This window comes from Neolamprologus brichardi, chromosome 5, assembly GCF_056152115.1.
Source record: "Neolamprologus brichardi isolate AB-2024 chromosome 5, ASM5615211v1, whole genome shotgun sequence".
NCBI classification, from domain to species: Eukaryota; Metazoa; Chordata; class Actinopteri; order Cichliformes; family Cichlidae; genus Neolamprologus; species Neolamprologus brichardi.
The window spans coordinates 3,427,039-3,439,482 of record NC_142108.1 but is presented as its reverse complement, the minus strand read 5'-3'; positions in this window follow the sequence as shown (position 1 = coordinate 3,439,482).

Below are 12,444 nucleotides of genomic sequence, written 5' to 3'. Positions count from 1 at the left end.
GGATTTTCCTTGTTTGAGGTGACCAAATACTTATTTTCCACCCTGATTTACGAATAAATTCTTTACAAATCCTACCATGTGAATTCATGGATTTTTTTTTTCACATTCTGTCTCTCACAGTTGAAGTGTACCTCTGGTGCAAATTACTGACCTCTGTCATCATTTTAAGTGGGGGAACTTGCACAATCGGTGGCTGACTAAATACTTTTTTGCCCCACTGTACATACACACATATTTCCACACACACGCTTACATCTATATACATACACATACATGCCATCTAACTAGCAGGTGCATTGAGAGGTGCAGTGTGATCAGTGATATTGAGTCCGAGTGTGTGTGGGGGTGATATTGCACATTGGGGGGGGGGGGGGGGGGGGGGGGGGGGGGGGGGTGCTGTTGCAACTATACTAAATAAGGTTATAATAAATACAGTTTAAAGAGGTAGGGATGTTGGTTGCATTGAAGTATAAATAGAAATACGATTTATAAGTAAGGTGTAATGTATACACACCTTATAATGTCCATGAGTGTTGGCAGTGCAGTTATCCTCCAATCAGGGTGGAGGTAGGGCATGTTTGACAGCCTGTGGGTAAAAACCTCTGTTGAGTCTGTTTGTCTTCGACCTAATGGACCTGTAACGTTTACCAGAGGGAAGGGGGGAAAAAAGTGAGTGTCCAGGGTGCGAGGGCTCTTTGATGATGCTGGCTTTCTGCTGAAGTCTGCCAGTATAGATGTCTCTGAGGGGGGTTAGTGAGGTGCCGATTGCCCGCTCTGCTGCCCTCACCACCCGCTGCAGTTTCCTCTTGTCCTCCGCGGTGCAGCAGTTGAACCAGAGTGTGCAGCAGTAAGTCAGAAGGCTCTCGATGGTGGAGCGGTAGAAGTTTACTAGCAGTCTTTGGGGTAATTGGGCCTGACGTAGTTTTCTGAGGAAGTACAGCCTTTGTTGTGCTTTCTCTATCTGGTGGGAGATGTTTGTGGACCAGGTAAGGTCGGCCGAGATGTGGACTCCGAGGAACTTAAAGCTTTCTACCCTTTCTACCTCCTCCCCATCAATGTAGAGGGTCGAGTGCTCAGATCGCTTTGTTCTCCTGAAGTCGATTACCATCTGCTGTGTACCATGTGCTGTGTATCAACTAAGTTGAGGCTAATTTTAAGAGGTTTCTAGTAAAGACTGCAACAGGATAAAGTGGAACTGCATGGTGTGTAGCGCTGGCTGTGCTCTAATCAGGTCTGGCCACTAGATGTCGCCACAGTCCAGCAGTAAATTTCTGTCAGTTTCCATTAGCACAGATCACTGGAGTGCGTGACATTAGAAACATTAGACGTCTCACAAGAGAAACTTCATCAAATTGTTCCCGTTGGAACCTCATCATCTTACACCTGCACATGTGGCCAAAAAAGGAATCTTTAGATAAACAGTTTTTAAGTGTTGTCCACTGTAACTGATAAGCACCGCTCACACCGTACACATACTGAGCAGACTCCCCTCGGGGCACCTCTTCAGTGCATAAATCAACTAGGTGAGGAGTGAGGCTGACACCGGCCAAAGGGTGGTCCACAACACATTCATCACCGCAGAAACAAAAACAGTCATTACGAAGCGACAGAATTACTAAACACTCTCACATATGAAGCAAGGAAACCGTCTCCTCACACCAAATATACCTGACAGCACTGCAGGTCTCTGCTGTTGTGAACTTGATGTCTGATCGTGCGCATGTGTGCCCTCTGGCAGTGCTATATGCCACAGAGATTTATCGCACGGCATACCAATGGTTTACCTGGATTTATCCTCCAACTATGGGAGAGCGCTCTCCCTCAGAATAATATCCTGCCAAGAACAACTTCAGCTCAAAGCTGCAGACGACGGCCAGACCGGCTACTCCATATGCACAGCAGCGCAAATGAAAAACACTCACATGAAGCTTGGCAATCAGCTGCAGGGGTTAAAACGTAGTCTCTGGACTTTGGTCATATAGTACAACTAAGAGTTCATTTAAAGCAGCTGAAGTGTAAATGTTAAACTCTTTGCTTTGCTCCTGTGTGCAGGAACCTGGGCTGGTTTGGAAGAGCTGAGGGAAAAATCCTCAGTAGGGGATGTGTCTTGTGTAGCATTTAACTGACAACATAGACAAACTGGGCAGTTAGGACAGTCATCATGTGTGCCACCTACAGAAAATGCAAGGGGAAAGACGTCACGGAGCTGACCACGCTGTTTGACGGACGGGTGATTTCAGGGAAGAGCCGAGCACAAACACCCACAGCGATGACGGGACCAGACTTAGCAAAAGATCAGAGGGAAAAGGTGGTGCAGGGTTGGTTAGTAGCTGCATGGTACCCTAAATAACATGCTGAGAAATCCTTCATATTGTGCAGCTGCTAAGTTTGCTTGGAAGGAGCTTTAACAGAATATAATCCCATATTATATTCATATAAGTTTATAAACAAGAGGGGAGTACACAAGTGCTGATAACTCTTGATCTAACAAAAACAAGTCCTTATCATCACTTTGACTTTTAGGTAGGGACAACATAATCAGATATTATGATCCTCTCTTGTTTTATCTTCATTTGCTCCATCTTTGCTTTATGGTAAAGAATTATGAAATATTATTACATTTGTTGATATCATCTGAAAATGTACTATTAGCTGACAATTTCTCAGAAATGCTGATCTGAACGCGCTGGTGGCGTCTGTGCCTGTTCAGCTTGATTAGAGAATTTCTTTGCTAACGTGGTTAAAGGGGTTATTTCACTGCCGTCTAAGTACCGTACATTACATAAGCTGGCTAAAGTGGTCAGTAACAGAAAATGTATCTGTTACGATGACAAAGCGGAGCTTATGTTCGAGCTGTCTGCTCTGTTTCCACGCAAAGTGGAAAAGGTGACTGATCTCAGAGCAGTGAAAGTAGAGTTCATTAGAGCAGACAGATTATCTAGCTTGCTTGTCCCCCATTAATTTTTAACTTACGGGGATTACTTGTATGTAGACTGACTTCATGTGAAACGTTGGCTATATTTAATATGAACTTTTGTATGAAATCAGTGAAAACTTTTTTAGTTTTAGCATTAATTTCCAAATTTAAATGCTTATTTTTGAAGGTCCTTCATGGACTATGACATCAAGAAATGCTAGGAAGCTATGAACAGGCTTGGCCCTTCAGGTCAAGCAGAGCAGACTGCCTGATTGCTTCCCTGAAGACACTGGAAAAATCTGCCAATTTATATTTGGCATTCTCCAAGATCATCCATATTTAAAGCCAAACTAAAAACCCAGACCTATCAGCGGTCATGATCGGTAATCTCAGTCTGATGTTAATAATCACTCGGTTTTATTAAACATCTGCTTGTTTTATCCATTTCATTTTTTTAAAAGTTTTTTTACAGTTATACTGGGCTGCTGCTGATCTTCATTACTATTTCATAATATTCTTAATCATTTTTATTGATTTAGCAGTTTTATCATTGTTTCGTATCCCACTGTTGCCTTTTATTTGTATCTACTAGTTACAATATGTCTGTTATTAACTATTTTATTGACCAAGTTGTTGATGTATATATAAATATCTATATATAGCTTACACATCAATGTGCAATGCTGTGTGGAGTCCCAAAAGGTAGACATATTAAAATAAGTGATAAACAAAAAACAACTTTATTTGGGTGATCTGGTAAGTCTGAAAACTCAATAAAAGAAACCAAACAGGAATAGATGGATGGATCACACTGGCAGACAAACAGTACGACACCACAAAGCACAGTCGGAGACAGAGACAACATACGCATGCACAGGATAAAGATGGGATGGGCAGCAGGTGGGAAAACAGCTGACAAAAATCAAGGGAGACAAGACGTGGGAATCAAAACTAATCACACAGCACACGGGACGAATACTAACAAAATAAAACAGGAAGTAGCAAGTAACAGGGAACACAGGAAAAGGTAGATAAATGAAAATAAGGGAACTAATACAAACCAACAAAAGTTAAGAACCCAGCTAATCATGATATTAGGAACAGAGATTGTTATGTATTATTGTAGGGTCGACCTTACAATAGTGATTGTGATTTGGCGCTGTATAAATAAAACTGAATTGAATTAAACTCTCAGGGAAAACCAGAAATACCTAATATGAACAAGAACACAGCCTAGACAAAAACACAATATTAGACCAAACTTCAAATTGCAAAGCTACCACAAACCATGACAAACAGGGAACGGACAGAAATTGAAAGTCCTGGGTGAAAACCAGGATCATAGCAGTCTGTGGTAGCTCCTGCTTTCTGCAGTGCATTGTGTTCTCACCTGGAACTAATTGTGCTATATCTGTAAAGTTTTGCTTGCTTACTTATTATGTTCCATACTGTTTGTAGAGTTATTCTTGCACTGAGTCAGAGCACAAATAAGCACCGTACTGGCCTTTAGTGTTAGGATAATCTTTTGAATGATGACCCTGGTCTGAGCCTTCCTGCTCTGCTTCAGGATTTCTGACAGTCCTGCCTGATGAGCATCCAGACTTGTGATTTATTACGAAGAAACCAGACATGCAAATGCTTGAAAAACAAAACTCAGAGAAAACTTTATAGCATTAATCAAAATCATAGCAAACAATAAAGTAATGGAGAGATTGCTGACCTACTATTGGCAACCTTTTACCCAGTAATGTGTGATTATACAATCAAAGAAACAGATGTGAAATAAAATCTATAAAAAGGTTAACAAGTAAGGGAAGAAAAGATGGAGAGATGCTTAAAGGTTTATAGAGTGGCAGAGAGAGCTGGGGAAGGGGAGGGATGAGGTGTGGAGTGATAGGCCGAGGAGACGGTGACTGCACAAGAGTGTGTTAGGAGCCTTGTTCTTCTAAATTAAACCCTCTCTCCAGGGGGAAGCGCTGCTCTGACTGCTCTTTCACACCAGCGGCCCTGAACACACAAACTCACCACAACCTCCTAAGCTCCCCTGCCAAAACACACACACACACACACACACACACACACACACACACACACACACACACACACACACCTTAGCACAGTGTGTACAAATCCCTGTAGACATGCACATATGCATACACACAGTCTTTCAGGCCTAAAAATAAACGGCCATGGCGACTGTGCCTAAAATAACTGGGAGCGCACACATACATACAGTTATTGTACACACATACACAAAGGCCTGCGCGCCATGCTACACACAAATGTGCGAACATACTCGGTTGCTCTCTTTGCACCTGAACCCCAACAGACCTGAAGCCGCCAAAGCAAACAGCAAGTGGTAACCAGCAAAAAAGATATGAACAGGATGTGACCTGACAAGCAGGGGTCAGTTAAATGATGGAGCACACACACACGCACACTTGGGCAGACGCACAAACATGACAATATGCGCACACTCCTGTCAGTTAGTGTTTGAGGTTAATTTTTTGAAGCCAGGAAACGTTTTCAGATTTCATGCCTTCTTAACACCGCTCTGCATCACTTTCACAGCTAGAGGTGTAGCTCTGTGTGCAGCAGAAAGGCCGGAAAGGTGAGTAACTTGCTCATGAGCACTTTAAAAGTTGTCTGCAGAGTTGTGTTGCAAGGATAGGGGTAGGTGGAGACTTGACATTACTTGAACTTAACTGCAAGAACCTGTCACGTTGCACAGTAAGATCCACAAAATCTGATCCAGATCAAATCTCAGGTGAGTTTTTGTTCAGTCAGTTCTTTAACATATCAGAGTAAATAGGACGTCAAGTGGACTAACCATGTCTGAGGTCAAAGCCAAGTCAGGTTTTAAGACCTTGAACCTCAGTCCTAGAAATCCGTCAAAATCCTTTCAGATCAAGTCTCAAACTGGCCAGAGCAAGAACCAAAGCAGTTCTAAAGTCCTTGATGGTAAGACCTCACCATCGCATCCATGTAAATCCCTTTAGGTTGAGTCAAAATGTAGTTTCATGACATCAAAATAATCTCAGAGCAAATTTCAAGTCAAAGAAAAGGTCCAGAAAATCTACGTAAGGTCAGGTTCAATTCAAATGACAAATTTATCAGATCAAGACCTGCTTCAAGTCTCTAGTTCCCAAAGCCAAGTCAACAAGCATATCGTTAAGCACTTAATCCTAAAATCCTTCAAATTTACAAACCAGATATTAAAATGTTCAAACTTTCTGCCTTCAAGTTATGTGTTTTTTTGTTTTTGTTCTGAGAGTTTACTTTTAACTGGCCAGCACATTTGATCCTGTTAAGTCTGGGTTCACAAAGCAGTTACATTTTCATTTTCATGACCTCAAGTCAAGCCCAAGTTTTAGTTTTCAGCTACAGCTCTGATCTTCCACAGGCATAACATATCAAGCTGTGATTGGCAAACCTTTTAACCACAGTCTTACTCAATGCATTGTTATAAATAGGATGAATTTTTTTTAAAAAAAACAAAACTGATCAAAAGTGATCAGATTGAGGACTTTACAAAGGTCATTGGTGCTTTGGTATATTGAATAACACAAATAAGGTAACATTTAGCAAACACTGATGTTAAACTGCCCATAAAACATCTGTGGGGAAAAACTAACCCCGACCCCCAACCCGATCCTCCTGGAGACTGAGGGACTTTAAATCTTAATCTCCTGTCTCCTCTCCTAGTCTCTCAAATATCAAAACAGACTCTGTTTTGTGTTTGTCCTGCATGTGTTCCCATGCAAGCAAAACTGCATTATATTTATTCGAATGGCTTCTGTTTTCTCTTTCAAATGTACAAATACATATTTATCTCCAAATATCCCTCTCAGCCTCTATCTGGTTGGTTTGATCCCCGATTCCTGCACGTGTCAGATTGTCCTTGGGCAATACGTCAAACCTGAAGCACTGCAGAGGGAGTTTGGCTGCACTATTTACAAAGTGGTTAAACGTAAAACAGAAAATGCTACAAGAAAGTGCGTGCATGGTTGAAGGTAAGAGGAGTAAGAGTAGATAAGTATTATGTAGATATCCAGTGTTGGGAAGGCTAAAATGTATTCCACTACAGATTACAGAATGCATGCCCCAACATGTATTTTGTAGTGTATTCCATTACGTTACTCAATACTTAAAATATATTATCATGCTTTTTACAACTACATGAATGTACTATTGCTGTGTGATTTATTACTATTACTGAAGGTTACTCGCCATATCAATACCAACTAGATTTTTAAATCTTAATATAAATGAGTAACAGTAGGTGGACATTAGGTAAAGCTGCACTTTTTGCAGCGATCTCGTATAGAAAACTATTCCGAGCGTATATAAAACAGGTCCACGGCTCCGAACCGTAGTAAAGGGACCTCTGGCTAATACGTCGGGTTCCGTGTCGGGCTCGTAGCTGAAAACTAGCTTTACTTTGTTGTCTGGGTCAGTTGAAAGGCTGCTGCAACGGAACTTATTGTTTCGGAGGAAAAAGATTGAGACACAGGCATTAGAGTGTCACAATCCCGGGTCTTTTGACCCTGCGTTTTGAGTTTTAGTTTATGGTTTACGTTTAAGCCCTTCAGGTTTTCTAGTTCATTTTTTATCATGCCTAGGTTGTTATAGTTTGTTATTAGATTCCCCTTGTGTCTTCCACCCCTGTTAAGTCTGCGACTTACGTTTCCTGTTTTATTTTGAAGCGATCTTGTGTTCCTGTGTTCATCGTGTTTAGTTTTACTCTTTCCCTGCGAGTTCATTATGTTCATGTGGGTTGTGCTGTTTTGATCTTTATAGTTATTATTTCCCTAGGTTTCAGTTCTGGTTATCATAGGCTTAGTTCTTGTAATATGGCTTCACTGTGTTCCATGTTGTGTCTACTGTGCCTTTCTGTACCATGTTTCAGGTTCCTATGTTCTGTCTCCCCAGTTGCTGTTAACATGACATAGAGCCTCTTAATGCGTGTTTTGTTTGGGTTTTCACCGGCGTGGAATTACCAAAAATAGAGAGGGCATAGCCTTACATATGAAACAGGAAAAGACCGCAGTGTAATCCATTTATTTCAACAAAGTAACTGTATTCTGAATTCTGAATACCACCCTTTTAAACGGTAACTGTAACGGAATACAGTTACTCATATTTTGTATTTTAAATACGTAACGGCGGTACATGTATTCTATTACTCCCCAACACTGTAGATATCAGTCCATTTCAAACTGGAGTAAGTGGATGGTGGGTAAAATACTTCTTTACTCAAGTAAAAAAAAAAATACTAGTACAATATAAACTGCTAAATTGCAACGAAAAGTCTTTAAATGAAAATAATATTTAGCTAAGCTAGCTTGACATTATCAACATGTACATGTATTACCCTCTGAGTTTGGAGGCACTGTTGACGATGAGCACATGGTCAATCAGTAATTTGTTAGACATTTCTGTTTGTTAAAAGCTAAAAAGTTTTTGTTGTCCTTTCGGAAACTTTACAATTCATCCAAGATGGGTCTTCTTAGAGTCTTCCACCAGGTGTAATTGAATTGGACTGGACTGGACTGGAATTGAATTGAATTGAATTGGACTGAATTGAATTGAATTGAATTGAATTGAATTGAATTGAATTGAATTGAATTGGACTGGACTGGACTGGAATTGAATTGAATTGGACTCAATTGAATTGAATGGAATTGAATGGAATTGAACTGAACTGAATTGGATGTAATTGAATTGGGCTGAATCAAATTGAACTGAATTGAATTGGATGTAATTGAATTGGATGTAATTGAATTGGGCTGAATTGAATTGAACTGAACTGAATTGAATTGGACTGAATTGAATTGAACTGAACTGAACTGAATTGAACTGAATTGAATTAGACTGAATTCAGTTGAACTGAATGTAATTGAACTGAATTGAACTGAACCAAACTGAATTGAATTGAATATGACTGAATGTAATTGAACTGAATTGAACTGAACCAAACTGAATTAAATTGAATTGGACTGAATTGAACTGAACCAAACTGAATTGAATTGAATTGGACTGAATTGACTTGAATTGGACTGAATTGAATTGAACTGGACTGAATTGAATTGGACTGAACTGAACTGAATTGAATTGAATTACAACCTCAAAATTGGAAGGATTCACAAAAACATGTGTGGAATAATCTGCCTCTCTGATGAGATGAGAGATCAGAGAGGCTGACAGTTAATTGTGAAAGATGTTTGTTAAAGGGTGTGTGAGGATTAAATCTGATCTGCAATTTTTCCTTCTCGCAGATGCTATGTCGGTGTATTTATGTGGACAAACTTTTTGGCATAACTACCCTGCATTTCCCACACACAGCTACAAATGTACCTCTAATTGCCATCACTCACCTCATACACCCCCTCCACTCCTTTCACCCTTACACCTCACTGGTAAATGGAGTGGCGGGAGTCGGGTGCAGGAAGGAGCGTGGAGTAGGGAGAGGGGTGAGGCTGATGGAGGTGATGGTCGTGCTATAGGTGGACAGAGGGAAACAGTGGATCCTTGTCCATGCGAGAAAGACAGCAGGGTCAGTGTGTTTGGCCTGGCCGGGTCTCTCTCTCTCTCTCTCTCTCTCTCTCTCTCTCTCTCTCTCCCTCCAACTCTCTTGCTCTCTCTCCCAGAAGCTGCTTCTCATTAAGCCTGTTTGTTTTGGCTGACACATAGTGGCACTTAGCAGCAACACGCTCACCCACGTGTGTGCGCACAAACACGTGCACCTCAAGAACACATGCATGCGCAGTTTTGTTTGTTTTGGCAGTGGCCAGGTGCCACTTAGTAGAGCCTCTAAACACCAGTGATCAGCCGAACACACCATCATGTTTATTTTTGCAGAGTATGGAGACACACACACACACACACACACACACACACTCCCCGTTGTACAAATGTATTACAGAAATTAAGGTTTTAGTTATTTAACATTTATTCTGTCCTTTCATTGAAATATTTGAACACTATAATACTGACCTTGAAACAAGCTAATATGTCCATCAGAAAATCACTGTACGTTTTTCATGCATTGTCTTTATTTAACCCATTTGACTAAATCCAAAACTTTATTTACAGAATTGTTTGAGACTCACACTGGAGACTGTAATTTGAGTCTAAAGTCATATCTGTGGTGTGATTTAGCCAGAAAATGCAGTGTGAAGAGACCAGAAAGATGCTTTTCACCTGAAGTGTGGCTGCACAGGTCTAAACATTTTTGTCTAAAATGTGGTGAGATGATCGATTAAATTTCAAGCACTTTGCACCCCTGTGCCAACTGAGTTTTGCTTAAGAGGTATATTTTGAGATGAAGGCTGAGAGCTAAAACTGTAAAGCCTTGTTCTGTTCCAGTGATGATCAGAGCATTAAACAGCAGAGATTTTAGTTATATTTAACCCCAAAAGCAAATGCATTGGAAAGAATTGTGGGTTTCATCCACACAGTGCCAGTGTTTCTTGTGTTTGTGTTGTGTAGAACTCTGACACTGGTTTAATGTAGATAGAGCTGATAATACCCCTTAAAAGCCTGTCACAGTGAGGCTGCTATTGCTTTATGCCCTCTGGCCAAACCAGAGAAAAACATATGATACACAGCTATTACACTCCACAACACACTGTACACACGCTGCACACATAGTGCAGGAAACAAACGCAGCGTTCTCTTCTCTCACCAAGTATAATTTGGACCCCAACCCTCCCAATTTTCTGTCTGGGACAGACGGGCTGTGGAGAGCAGCAAGCACTGTTAGGTTAAGGTTTCCCTACACACTGCAGGAATATGATAAACAATACAAGCATTCTTAGGACCTGGCACACGCACACATGTGCAGGCAGACATCCATGCAGTGTGGCACAAATATGTTCTCGCTCTCTCTCACTCTTACACACACACAGAGACATATGTGTCTGGTAGTTTTAAAACTATTGAACTGACATAAAAATGTCGTGGTCTCTCTCTCACACACAGCTGGACTATGACCACACACCCAAATCAGCGAGGCTTCTCCAGCACACTGAGGTTCCCACTACGGTCCAGACGCACTACAGCCGCGTGGTCAAGATGTTACTAAATGATGTTGGATCTGAGCCATTCTATGAAAACCCCCATCTTACACTGTGTTAAAAAAACAAAAACAAACCAAAACTGTGGGCGAACGCAGCATTTACGCAAGTCATGCATAAGAACAGTAACAACTTGACATTATCACGAATCATGTCACAGTAAAAACTGCTGGGATGTGTTACTGGAGCCCAAATACATTAATTAATTTCTCCATCTCAATTAATCACATTCAGTTTCTCCACGTGGTCTCTCTTTATGGAAATAATTGAGGTCTTGAAGTAAAAGTCCTGTTCAGTTTAATCAACTGTGCTTTTGTTGCTTCTCAAGACACTCGATTCCAATGAAAAATAATTAAGAAACACACAAATCTTTAAATAAGATAATGCTACTGCTACATTATGTTTAATCAGGAAACCTGAACTTGACTGTAGCTGCATGGTGACAACAAAGGTGGTAGGTCAGAGGGTTAAGGTTTCTTGGGGATAACAGCTGTCTAAACATGTATACGCACACGCACACGGCAACCAGGTGTTTTAGTATGAATAAGTGTAGTGTCTCCCACCTGCACAACACTATCTCACTCTATCACCCTAATTGAGCATATAAGCACAGCTCACACAGAGGAGACTGATTACCTGAACTGTACTTCAGTTCTGTATGTCAGAGCAGTATTATGCATGGAGAAATGCCTCTAGAGGAGCCACTGTGTGTTAAGGTACCCACTACAAGGTAAATCTACTGCAGCGGCCTGCAAATTGTGTGTATGATTGTGTCTGACTCATTTTGCGGGGCAGTCAGGGTACTCCATGTATACATGTGTTTACTCAGTGAGATTGGCGGCTGGGTCCCGAGGGAGTAGTGGCTTAGCCGACGCCGGCACACTGTTAAAGCTAAACATGCCTAATTGAGGGCGACGCTTACAGGCCCTCCTCTGTGTGTGTGTTGGAGAGTTAGACAAGAAAGTATGGAATGACAAGAACACAGGAGTCTTGCTGTGGTAAATAAGGCAGGGGCAAATGTGTCAGTGGCCCTTTCTGCCCTTTGGTTGACAATGTGCTGATGTCTAGTAGCCAAATGAGCTGTGTGTATCCAGTGTTCTCGACGACAGCCTGCAGATGACGTTGTATCACAAATTTACTAACATTTGAGTGAATATGTGTGTGTGTGTGTCTTCATTTATGCAGCAAAGCATTCTCAACTTGGATGTCTACTTATTACATACAAGACTTTCAGTCAAATCTCAGCTCCAGGCCCTGAGCCTGAAACAAGCTTTTCTTATTTTCCCAAAAAGGTTTAGAATGGAAATCCAAGCTCAAATGACTTTTGTTCTCATCTATCCTCATTTGCTGTCTGACCCCGCTTAAGCTAAAATCATAATTCTGCAGAGATTCATGAAGACATAAATACATGTTAACATCATAACATCCACCCGAGCCACTTAGAGAAGA